Here is a 12,285-nt window from a genome sequence, read left to right as displayed (position 1 = left end):
ACACACGTCACCTTTTGAACTTTGGCCTCTCCTAAAAGTTCATGACAAATGCCTTTAGCAGCAGGCAAGATCAACTCTTCACCAGTTGGAAAGGACTTCTAGTTAAGAATGATGCTTTTAATGCAGACACATTTGATGAAGTGGTAGCCTTCAATAACTGCTTCTGTTCTTCGTGTTCACTTTTTTTTTCTTTTAAAAAACTCCAAAGGCTTACCTGCTAACGCAGAGTGCTTGGTCTCCATGTGGCAAAGCAGTTTTGGAGGTTTCATGGCTTCATTGGATAGCCTATCACCACATATTTTACAAAGTGGGCTTGGAGAATGTGGAGCACTTGTTTCAATGAACCCGTAATTTAAGTACGACTCTTGGAATTTTCTTTTAAATGCAATTTTCTTTTTGTTGGCAGTCTTACTTTCCTCCTTTTCAAAGAAGCTCTCCAGTGACATATTTTTTTTTACTACTTTTGGCCAGGGTTAACTTGTGGGCTTACCAGAACTTTGACTGAGACAAGTGTTCAGTGTGGGAAAGAGACACAGATGGAAGTGGTAAATAAAATAATGGGCAGAGCACGCATGGACTAAAATAAGTGTCAGATTCTATCTTAAAGCCTGCCACCAGATGCAGCTTAATTGTCACTTGCCACACACTGATAATAAATCAAGCAACTGATTTATTAAGGTCTCTGTGCAGTCAAACCTCTCTGCTAATGTTAATCTGTATTTGCAGCCACTTCCCAGGGCTAGCATCCCCACTTCAGCTCCACCTTAGATCATCAGGCATTAGAGTCTCATAAGGAGCATGCAACCTAGATCCCTCACATGCACAGTCCACAATGGGGTTCGTGCTCCTATGAGAATCTAATGCCCTGGTTGATCTGACAGGAGACAAAGCTCAGGAGGTAATGTGAGGATAGGGAGTGGCTGTAAATACAGATGAAGCTTTGCTCACTTGCTTGCCGCTCACCTCCTGCTGTGTGGCCGGGTTCTTAACAAGCCACAGACCAGTACCGGAGGTTGGGGATCCCTGGTGTATATTTATCTACTACGTTTTCTTTATCCATTCAGTCACTGATGGGCACTTAGGTGGATTCCATATTTTGGCTATTGTGAAAGTTTCAATAAACATAGGAGTACAGATATCTCTTTGATATATTGATTTCCTTTCTTTTGGATAGATACTCAATAATGAGATTTCTGGAACATATGATTCATTAAGAAACCTCCATACTGTTTTCCTAACTGGCTGCATTAATTTACATCCCCACCAATAGTGTACAGGAATTCCCCTCACTTCGTAGCTTCGCTGGCATTCTTTATTGCCCATCCTTTTGATAAAATCCGTTTTTACTGGGGTGAGATGATATCTTACTGTGATTTTGATTTGCATTTCTCTGATAATTAGTGATGTTGAGCATTTTTCTATACCTGTTGGCTATTTGTATGTTTTCTTTTCAGAAATATCTTCTCAGATCTTTTACTCATTTTTTAATCAGATTAGGGATTTTTTGATATTGAGTTGAGTTTCTCATATATTCTGGCTCCTAATCCTATATCAGATGGATAGGGTGAAAATATTTCCTCCGATTCTGTGGGTTATGTCTCCACTTTCTCAGTTGTTTCATTTGCTGTGCGTAAGCTGTTTAGCTTGATATAATCCCATTTCTCTATTTTTGCTTTTGTTGCCTCTGCTTTTCAGGTATTACACAAAGACTCTTTGCCCAGACTCATGTCCTAGAATATTTCTGCACTGTTTTCTTCCAGTAGTTTATATTTTAGGTCTTAAAGCCTTTAATCCATTTTGATTTGCTTTTTGTATACGGCATGCAAAAATTGTATATGGCAAGAGATAGGGATATAGTTCAGTTCTTCTGCACATAGTTATCTAGTTTTCCCAGCACTATTTATTGAAGAGACTCACTTTTTCCCCAATGCTTGTTCTTGGCACCTTTGTCATAAATTAGTTGGCTGTAAATGCGTAGATTTACTTCTGGGTTGTCTGTTTTGTTCCATGGACCTATGTGTCTGTTTCCATGCTGGTACTATGCTGTTTGGGTTTCTATAGCTCTGTATATATTTTAAAGTCAAGTTAGCGCTACAACTCCAGCTTTGTTCTTTTTGCTCAGGATTGCTTTGGCTCTTCTGGGTCTTCTGTGGTTTCATATAAATTTTAGGGTTTTTTTTTCTATTTTTGTGAAGAATGTCATGATATTTTGATAGAGATTACATTGAATCTGTAGAACACTTTGGGTAGTATTGATGTCTTAACAATATCAATTCTCCCAATCCATGAATGCAGAATACCTTTTTATTTTTTCTGCCCTCTTCTATTTCTTTTATCAGACTTTTTTAGTTTTCCTTGTTGAGATCTTTAACTTCTTTGGTTAAATTTATTTATAAATATTTTATATTTTTTGTAGTTAATGTAAATGGGGTTGCTTTCTTAATTTCTTTTTCAGAGCATGTGCTATTTGCGTATCCAAATGTTACTGATTTTTATATGTTTATTTTGTATCCTGCATCTTTCCTGAATTTGCTAATCAGTTTTCATTCTAATCTTTTATGGCAGAGTCTCTGGGGTTTTTTAAGAATAAAATCAAATTTTCTGTGAACAAGGGTAATCTGACTTATTGCTTTCTAATTTGGATACCCTTTATTTCCTTCTCTTCTCTGATGGCTCTGGCCAGGACTTCTAGAAATATGTTGAATAAAAGTGGCTGAAGTGAGCAGCCTTGTGTTGTTGCAGATTTTAGAGGAAAGGCTCCCAGCTTTTCCCCATTCAGTATGATGTTAGCTGTAGGTTTGTCATATATGACCTTTATTGTTTTGAGCTACATTTCTTCTATATCCAATTTGTTCAACATTTTTAGATCTTTCAGATAAATGGTGGAGCAGTGAAAAAAATAATAAACCAGAATGCCAAAAGTGGTGATTTTTGAATGGTGACAATATGTCATATTCATTGTATACTTTTTTAACTTTTCCAAACAATAACAAAGGTAAACTTTATTATAAAAATATATTTCCCATTTATGTCATAAATGGCCCCAGACACTTAAAGTATAAAGCAGCTATACTTTTTACTTCAAAATATTTCTGTGCAAGAGATGTTTCCCTTGAGTCAATTTAATTCAACCAAAGCCCCCTCCCATCCAGGTTGATGGGAAAAATGGACTCTTAGAAAACCCTGTAACTGTCTCTTATGATAAAGTCCTGCAAAGGTCTTGATTGTTGTATAAGCAACATAGCACATGAAGCCCCATCTTTCATTGATAGACAGCGGTTACTGCTCAACTGACTGGTGTCCAGAAAGACCTTTACCCTTGAAGGCCAAGAGATCCCACTATCTTGCCCCCTAGCATGTAGAACACTTTTCCATTTTGTCTGAGGTCCTGCTATTCACAGAATTTATGGATCTCCTCCACTTCCTAATGTAGAATCAGTTACCATCTCTGTACTATTTTCCTCACCTCCCCCAAAGCAATGACTTTTCTTCTCTCTTTTTGTGTTCTTGTGAGATGATTCCCTTTTTAGTTAAGACAGGAAGAGAGCTTGTCTTTGGGCTTCTTATTTCTCCTCCTCCTCCTCCTCCTCCTCCTCTTCCTCCTCCTCCTTCTTCTTCTTCTTCTTCTTCTTCTTCTTCTTCTTCTTCTTCTTCTTCTTCTTCTTCTTCTTCTCAAATACCCATTTTGTTTTTAATGATATGTACACAATCAAAGATTGTTGACAGTCAATGCAGATAAAGGCTTTTTAGCTAGGTGCTGAAGTCAAAAGAAAGTCCCAGCCCAGCTGGGAAGACAGGCTACTCATATGGATAATCAGCCAGACAGAGCCAATGTGTAATTTTTTTTTTTTTTTGGTAATAGCCATTTCCTTTACTTATTATTATTATTATTATTGATTATTATACTTTAAGTTCTAGGGCTACATGTGCATAACGTGCAGGTTTGTTATTACATATGTATTGACCTTTGTACCATGTTGGTGTGCTGCACCCATCAACTCGTCAGCACCCATCAACTCGTCATTTACATCAGGTATTAACTTCCGAATACAATCCCTCCCCCCTACCCCCTCCCATGATAGGGCCCGCTGTGTGATGTTCCCCTTCCGGAGTCCAAGTGATGCTCATTGTTCCAGGTTCCCACCTATGAGTGGAGAACATTGAGGTGTTTAGTTTTCCTGTTCTCAATAGTTTGCTGAGAATGGATGGTTTCCAGCTTTCATCCATGTCCCACAAAGGACACCAAACTCATCCTTTTTTATGGCTGCGTCAGTATTCCATGGTGTTTTTTTTTTGTATATGTGCAATTTTCTTAATCCAGTCTGTCACTGATGGATATTTGGTTGATTCCCAAGTCTTTGCTATGTGAATAGTGCCACAATAAACATACGTGTGCATGTGTGCTTATAGCAGCATGATTTATTAATCCTGGTTGGGTATATACCCAGTAGATGGGATGGCTGGGGTCATATGGTACTTCTAGTTCTAGATCCTTGAGGAATCGCCATACTGTTTCTCCATAATGGTTGAACCTAGTTTACAATCCCACCCAACAGTGTAAAAGTGTTCCTATTTCTCCACTCCTCTCCAACACCTGTTGTTTCCTGACTTTTTAATGATTGCCATTCTAACTGGTGTGAGATGGTATCTCATTGTGGTAAATGTTAAGTATAAATTGGTGGTGCCGGTTTTATTGTCATCTCGTCCCAAAGTCTTTACATGTTTTCTATATCTTTTTACTTCTTTTTCTTTCTCTTACATGTCCTTAATAGGTTATCTTCAGTCCTTTTCCCCAAAATGGAAGTTGACAGATGTCTTCCTTCCTACACAGTTTACTCAGTCAGTATGTCAGAAGAGTTTTTGTTTTTCTCACAAAGCAAATTAGGAATTTGAAATGTCAGGTAGACAGATGTGTTAAAATTCTTGTCAGGTAGAGGAAGAGAGATGAGTCAACATGTATATATACAGGAAGCACAACAAAATTCAGTTCTATTGTGTTTTGGAGAGTATACATCTCATAAATTAGAGTTCTGAATTACTTCAACAAAATCTTAGTCTTTTCAGAAGATTTCTCAAAAAGCACCCCTTAAATTATTATTTATTGTTATTATTTTAGAGACAGAGTCTCACTATTTTGCCCAGGCTAGAGTCCAGTGGCTATTCACAAGTGTGATCGTAGTGCACTACAGTCTCAAATTCCTGGCCTCAATCTTCCTACCTTAGCCTCCCATTAGCTGGAACTACCTTGATTTTTTCAAAGAAGCAAATTGCTGTTACAACACAACTGACTGGTTCTCTAATTCCATCATTTAAGTTTTCAATTAATAAACATTTCTTTCTTCTTTAAATATGGCTGATTTAATGAAAGAAACTTAAGCTTTTCCTACATGAAACTTAAGCTTTTCCTGCTCTATTTTGTCCAGTAGAGTATAATCTTGTCTAGCTTTCTTAATTAGTGCCAGTTTATTCAAGTAATCAGCAAGAAAAAATATAGAGAAAAAGTGAAGGAATAGATAACTATTTGCAATGCTCTAGTATTGAAAGACTGGAATGAAACACAGAGAAAGCCTCTTAACCCTTACTGTTCCAGCGGGCACTTCCTCACACTCACCTTTCTAATGCCTCTGTGATCAGTTTGAAGCATTGATTCTTAACATTACCTATGTTTGAAGTGTCAAGAAACACATGAATAGCATTTACAGCATGGATACTGTATTATGCATTAGTCTTCTGAGTTGAAATTTAGGCAATAGAAGCTATTGTCTTGGACAACACAGTTTTAATGACAAAAGACTTCAGTTTTATTTCTAATTCTCATTTCTTTCTTGAACAAGTAATGTTGTAGAAGGAACAACTATTCTGTGTTTTAGTTTTCCTCATTGGTAAAATAAGGAAAATAATGAAATCTAGTTCCTAGAATGGCGAGGGATACAAGAGGTACTCTAAATCTCAGAGCCTGTAAATGTAGAAAGTATATATTTGCAATTTTTAAATACTTTCATGAATATAAAGTAAAAAAAGTTTACAGGTTATATTTAGAAGTTTTGAATTTGTCTGTAGATTTTGCCTCTCTCTGGATATATATATATGTGTGTGTGTGTGTGTGTGTGTGTGTGTGTGTGTGTGTGTGTATCAGTTCTGTATCTGAGGCTATGGGGAGAGCCTTTTAAAAATAGGATAGTTCTATGGAGTGTTCTCTGCCAGGCATATGATTTGCTTCTAACAGTTTTTTTTTTTTTTTATTTTATTTTATTGTGTTAAGAACATCTGACATGAAATCTATCCTCTTAACCAGTTTTTAAGTGTATAATATAGCATTGCTAACTATAGGCTTCTACTTTTTTTTTTTTTTTTTTGAGACAGACTCTGGCTCTGTTACCCAGGCTGGAGAGCAGTGGCATGATCTCGGCTCACTACAGCCTCGGCCTCTTGAGTTCAAGCAGTTCTCCTGCCTCAGCCTCCTGAGTAGCTGGGATTACAGGCATGCACCACCATGCCTGGCTAATTTTTGTATTTTTAATATAGACAGGGTTTCACCATGTTGGCCAGGCTGGTCTCAAGCTGTTGACCTCGGGTGATCTTCCTGCCTCAGCCTGCCAAAGTGCGGGGATTACAGGAGTAAAAAATAAAACTTTTACATCCAATGTTTTGCAGTGTTAGGTCAGTTAATCTACAGCAAGAGTCAGAATCTGAAGCCTAGACTAACAAAGGCAATGCATTAGGCCATATAACTGAAAAGTCCAGAAGGATGCTAATTTCAAGCATAACTAGATTCAGATGCTCAAACGATGTCGATGGGCACTCTCTGTCTTAGCTTGATGGCTATGCTTTCTTCCGTATAGCTTTATATTCGGAGAAGTTCCTTGCACAGTGGATGCTGGTTATTCTAAGCCACACAGAGCCAAGGAATTGACTACAGTGAAAAGAGGTCCTGGAGCTGACTTCTTGGGTCTGTTTGGTAAAACTTGGATTTTTACTTGTCCCTAAGCCAATTACTCTGGCCAAAGAAATATGGTTCTTTAACCATGCTTGCATTATGTGCAACCCCTTGGTGCCTGAGAGTGGGGTTAGCCCTTAGGTAACCAGGTAGACTGAGAATGGAGAAAGGAGGCTAACCATGAAAAGCAAGGGTGATGTCACTATCAGAAGAATGACTGTATGCTGAGGAAGCAAGTACACCAAATATTCTATTACCAAGAGGAATCACCAAGTCATGAGGAAAGAGTGGCTGATCAAGCAGTCCTGACCATCTCCCTGATTGCTGCCATCATCTTGCTGGCACTGCACTGTTCTTTCTCTAACACTGTGGTTCAAGTATCCTTTCCAAAAAGCAAACAAACCTTGGCTGGGTCTCTTTAGTCCAAATAAGGTAGATGGGATCTTTGAGAAACAAAAGGAAATAAATGCAAAGGAGTGTAAGTATTGGTATTACAAAGTAAAGATTTATTTTAAAAAATATAGCTTAGGGGGAAATATTAATTGCCAGCATCATTTCCTGCTTCCTTCTTTCCAGATAATGCCTATATTTTTATTCCAATTCTTTCAGCTCTCCAATAGTGCCCATGTACTTCAAAGGAAACTGAATGCTTCCTCAGCTCCAAGAGAACTGATATAAATGTCCTCACCACAGAGCACGAGACCTTATTCAGAAAAATAAAATGTGAGGAAAAGGTTTCCTGAGGTTTTATGGAGAGAAGTTTTCCCCCCTCTTTAGAATGAGCCTTTTGAAGAAATACTGTTTCTGTTTAGGTAGCATGGTTCCATTCAATTTGTTACTGTTACTTAGCTACCAGAAAGAAAACCTCATCCTTCTCCTCCTCCTGTACTCCTTTTCTTCTCTTTCTCTTTCTTTTCTCTTTACTGAGCAACAAAACCAACAACTAACCAATGGGAAAGGGATTTCTAAAAAATACTAGCTTTTGGAGCAAAGAGATAGGATTGTCTAACTTTAGTGCTATCTCAAAAAGTAGCAATGTCAAACAATGTGTACCACTACAAAGAAACTCATCGACTGTGCTTATTTCCTACATTATCAGGTTACTTGGTTCATATCCAGACCTCAGTTAATGTGATCTGATCTGATTGTTTTATGACCAATTAGATGTGGGCCATTCGTTCACAGAGATCTTCAAATGCCACTGGTTAAAACATTTATTAGGGACACATTGACTTCTGCATGTTTTTGTCCCTTCAATTAGATTAATTGCCCAATTATACAAGCTTAAATAAAAACAAATGTTGACCTTTTTATAAAACTTTAAACACAGGCATTCTTTAGAGCTATAGCTTTAAAGGTAGAATATTTATCTTCTCCTGGCTTTTCTTTTGTTAAAGTCACTGTTGGCAGCAAAATGTCATCTCTGCATCTGTTTGCATGTTCAGAGCTTGAGTGATGTCACAGAAAGCAGAATGGAACAGAATGTGAAAGGTCAGGTCAAAATTGGTCTTGCTTTATAATGATGAAGGGCCAGGACATCTTGGAATGCTTGTTTGCTCATTCCACTCTGATGACACTGGCTGTGATATGTGTTTTCACACTAGTTAAAAATTTGTCAAAAACTTGATGAGAATAAATAGGATCTAGCAACACTGACACTTGGAAAGAAAATTCTCCACTATACTATGGATCATTCTTTGCATTCATGAGATAACACAGTATGAAAACCATTTATGTCTATGTCAAAACATACATGGAGCTCTCATTAAACTCATTGGATGCTTACCACGGAGACTGTAGTTTTCAATAATGAGTCAAAATAAGACCAATTAGAGTAATTGTTGTATTCCTTCATATTTGGGGCTTGCTTTCTTTACCAAAACATAAACCGTTTTTATACATGAAGTCATTCAAATATTGGAACCATAAATAGGTTTTAAATAAAATATGTTTTAACATTATAACCTTTTTTTTACCCTTGTTAGGTTTTTTGTTATTTGTTTGTTTATTTTGTTGTTCATGTTGTAGTTCTCAGGTTAAAGCCTTGAAAAAGCTTATATAGAAAGCCCTTTATATGTACAAAATTTATATAGAAAGTTCTATATAAGAACTGTCTACAAAAGTTTTTTGTTACCTGGATTCAGAGGCCTGAAGGAAACCACTAGATTCTCTCCAGGGGAAAAAAGGTTTCTATTATCCAATAAATATAGGAAAAATTAAGCATGGCAAAACAGATCTGCCTAACTTCAGCACTTTTCGGAGACTCTACTAAGCTAATGTGCATGAGGAATCTGAGAGGGTGGATCTAACATGCAGCATTTTCCTAATTGTCCTGACCACCAAATCTTTTGGTAATGATCATCTATGGAACATTGTTCCTTAGAGCACATTGTGAGAAAAGCCCGTTATAAGTCCTTTCGGAAGTAGGGAGAGCAGGAATTATGGATGACTTGTTTCCTTCTGGTTGAGACATTTGGAGTCTCTGGTAAATTGATAAATTCTGTGGCTCCATTTATCTATTCCATTTTCTTGTTTACTGCCAGCACAAAGTTCCATCTAAAAAAATTCGTTATCGAAATGTCACATTCTAATAGCTTAGGCAATTTAGAAAAACTCTTGTAAAACCATACTCATTTTAAAAGTTCAAAGTAACCAAAATCTTTTAAAGAGAAAGATGTAATCTTTTAAAAATCACCTACATATGTTAGTAGCAACATACTTTAATTGTTTGCAATGTATTTTAAATCTTGAAGGTGATATCTGTCATAATATCATGGTCTCTAAAATGTGTTTGGAAGAATTTTATAATGAATTATGCAAAGAGCAGAAGTGACAACACTTAAATTTCTATTTTCAATAACAATTTGTGTAGAGACAGTGAAGTGACATTTTAAAACCTCTAATAATTTTTGAAATAAGTCAGAAAAGGATTCTGCATTTTCACCCTGAAACTCAGAAAGAATATTTACCAAATAATTTTTAGAGCTGGATTTTTTAATTAAAGAGAATTTCCCTATGAATAATTCTAGTATCTTTGCAAATACAGATATTACTACCAGATAGTTGTACTTTCTGGGAATTTCACTGTACATTTCATTTATTCATATATTCATGTGTACGCACATGTGTATATGAATAAAACATATTAGTGTGACTTTTATGATTTCATATATAGTCATTTTGTTCAATTCATTTACCATAATTTCTTCCTCTTGCTATCTGAAAATATCTGAACTACAGAATAGGTACTTCTAATCTTGTGACTTTACCACTATGTTGGAAAAAAATTTTTTTGAAGGTATTGGGCAGTGTTTTAATTTCCACTTAAGACACCTAAGATTAAAAAGCAATTGATGTAATAAATGTTGTTTACAGGGGAATAAATTAATCATCCCTCTTCCAGTGGGTTTTTAAAGTACTGTCTTAATAAAGCAATGCCTACTTTTTACCCTACTCTACTCTTCCCCTTCCTTTTAGCTTTATTGAGGTATGGTTGACAAATTAAAAGTCTATACATTTAACACATACAATGTAATGTTTTGATATACATATGCATTGATAAATGATTACTACAATTAAGCTAATTAGCAAATTCATTACCTCACAGAATCACACACAGCGTTTTTTTTTTTTAAAGTGTGGTGAGAACACTTAAGCTTTATTTTGTTAGCAAATTTCAAGTATAAAATACATTATTATTAGGTATAATCACCATGCTCTATATTAGGTCTCCAGAAAATATTCATCTTAAACTGAATGCTTATACCATTTGACCAAAATCTTCCCATTTCCCCCACCCCCAGCCCCTGGCAACTATCATTCTACTGTTTTCTATGAGTTTGAGTTTTTAAAATTGTACATATAAGTGAAATCATGCAATATTTGTCTTTGTGTACCTGGCTAATTTCACTTAGTATAATGTACCCCAAGTTCATCCATGTTGTCACAGATGGCAGGTATTCCTAGTTCTTTCAGACTGTAAAATATTCCATTGTATGTATACACAACACATTTTCTTTATCCATTCATCAGCTGGTGGGCAGTAAGGTTGTTTCTATATCTTGGCTGTTGTGAATCATGCTGCAAGGAATGTGGGAGTGTAGATATCTCTTCAACATACCAATTTGACTTCCTTTGGCTATATACTCAGAAGTGGGATTTTTGGATCATATGGTTGTTCTATTTTTAACTTTTTGAGGAACCTCCATACTGTTATCCATAATGACTGTACTAATTTACATTCCCAGAAATAGTGCACAAGGGTTCCCTTTTCTCCATATCCTTGCTACCATTTGCTGTCTTTTGACTCTTTGATAATAGCCATCCTAATAGGTGTGAGGTGGTAACTCAATATGGCTTTGATTTGCATTTCCTTGAGTTAGTGATGGTGAGAACCTTTTCATTTACCTGTTGGTCATTTCTCTTCTTTGGCAAAAAATTGTCTATTTAGGTTCTTTGCCCATGTTTAAATTGAGTTATTGGCTTATTTGCTATAGATTTATGGGAGTTCCTTATCTATCTCGGATATTAAAGTAAATCCCTTTATCATATATGTAGTTTGCAAATGTTTTCTCCTATTCCATAGATTGCTTTTCTATTTTGTTGATTGTTTCCTTTGCTGAGTAGAATAATTTTCTGCATCTACTAAGAAGATCATTTAAAACAATTCATTCTGTTAATGTGGTATATTGTTGTTTGACTTACATATATTGAAATTCTTTGCATCCCAGGGGTAAATCCCACTTGGTCAGTTACAATACTTTCTTTCTTTCTTTTTTTTTTTTGAGATGGAATTTCACTCACCAGTCACCTAGGCTGGAGTACAGTGGCATGATCTCGGCTCACTGTAACCTCTGCCTCCTGGGTTCAAGAGATTCTCCTGCCTCAGCCTCCCTAGTAGCTGGGATTACAGGCACCCACCACCACACGCAGCTAATTTTCATATTTTTAGTAGAGATGGGGTTTCACCATGTTGGCCAGGCTGGCCTTGAACTCCCAGGCTCAGGTGATCTACCCCCCTCGGCCTCCCAAAGTGCTGGGATTACAGGCATGAGCCACTGTGCCTAGCCATAGTATACAATATTTTTAATGCTCTGTTAAATTCAGTTTGCTAGCATTTTGTTGAAATTTTAATCAGGGATATTGACCTGTAATTTTCTTTTCTGGTAGTGTTCTTCTCAGTCTTTAGTATCAAGATATTGTTGGCCTCATAAAATTAGTTTGGAAGCATTCTTTCTTCTTCAATTTTTTTTTTTTTTTGTAACAGTTAGAGAGGATAGTTATTAGTTCTCCTTTAAATGTTTGGGAAAATTTACCAGTAAAGCCATCTGGTCCTGGGCTTTTCTTTG

The sequence above is a fragment of the Rhinopithecus bieti genome, unplaced genomic scaffold (genome assembly GCF_001698545.2).
Source record: "Rhinopithecus bieti isolate Rb0 unplaced genomic scaffold, ASM169854v2 scaffold_13352, whole genome shotgun sequence".
In the NCBI taxonomy this organism is placed as follows: Eukaryota; Metazoa; Chordata; class Mammalia; order Primates; family Cercopithecidae; genus Rhinopithecus; species Rhinopithecus bieti.
This window is presented reverse-complemented; position numbering follows the sequence as displayed.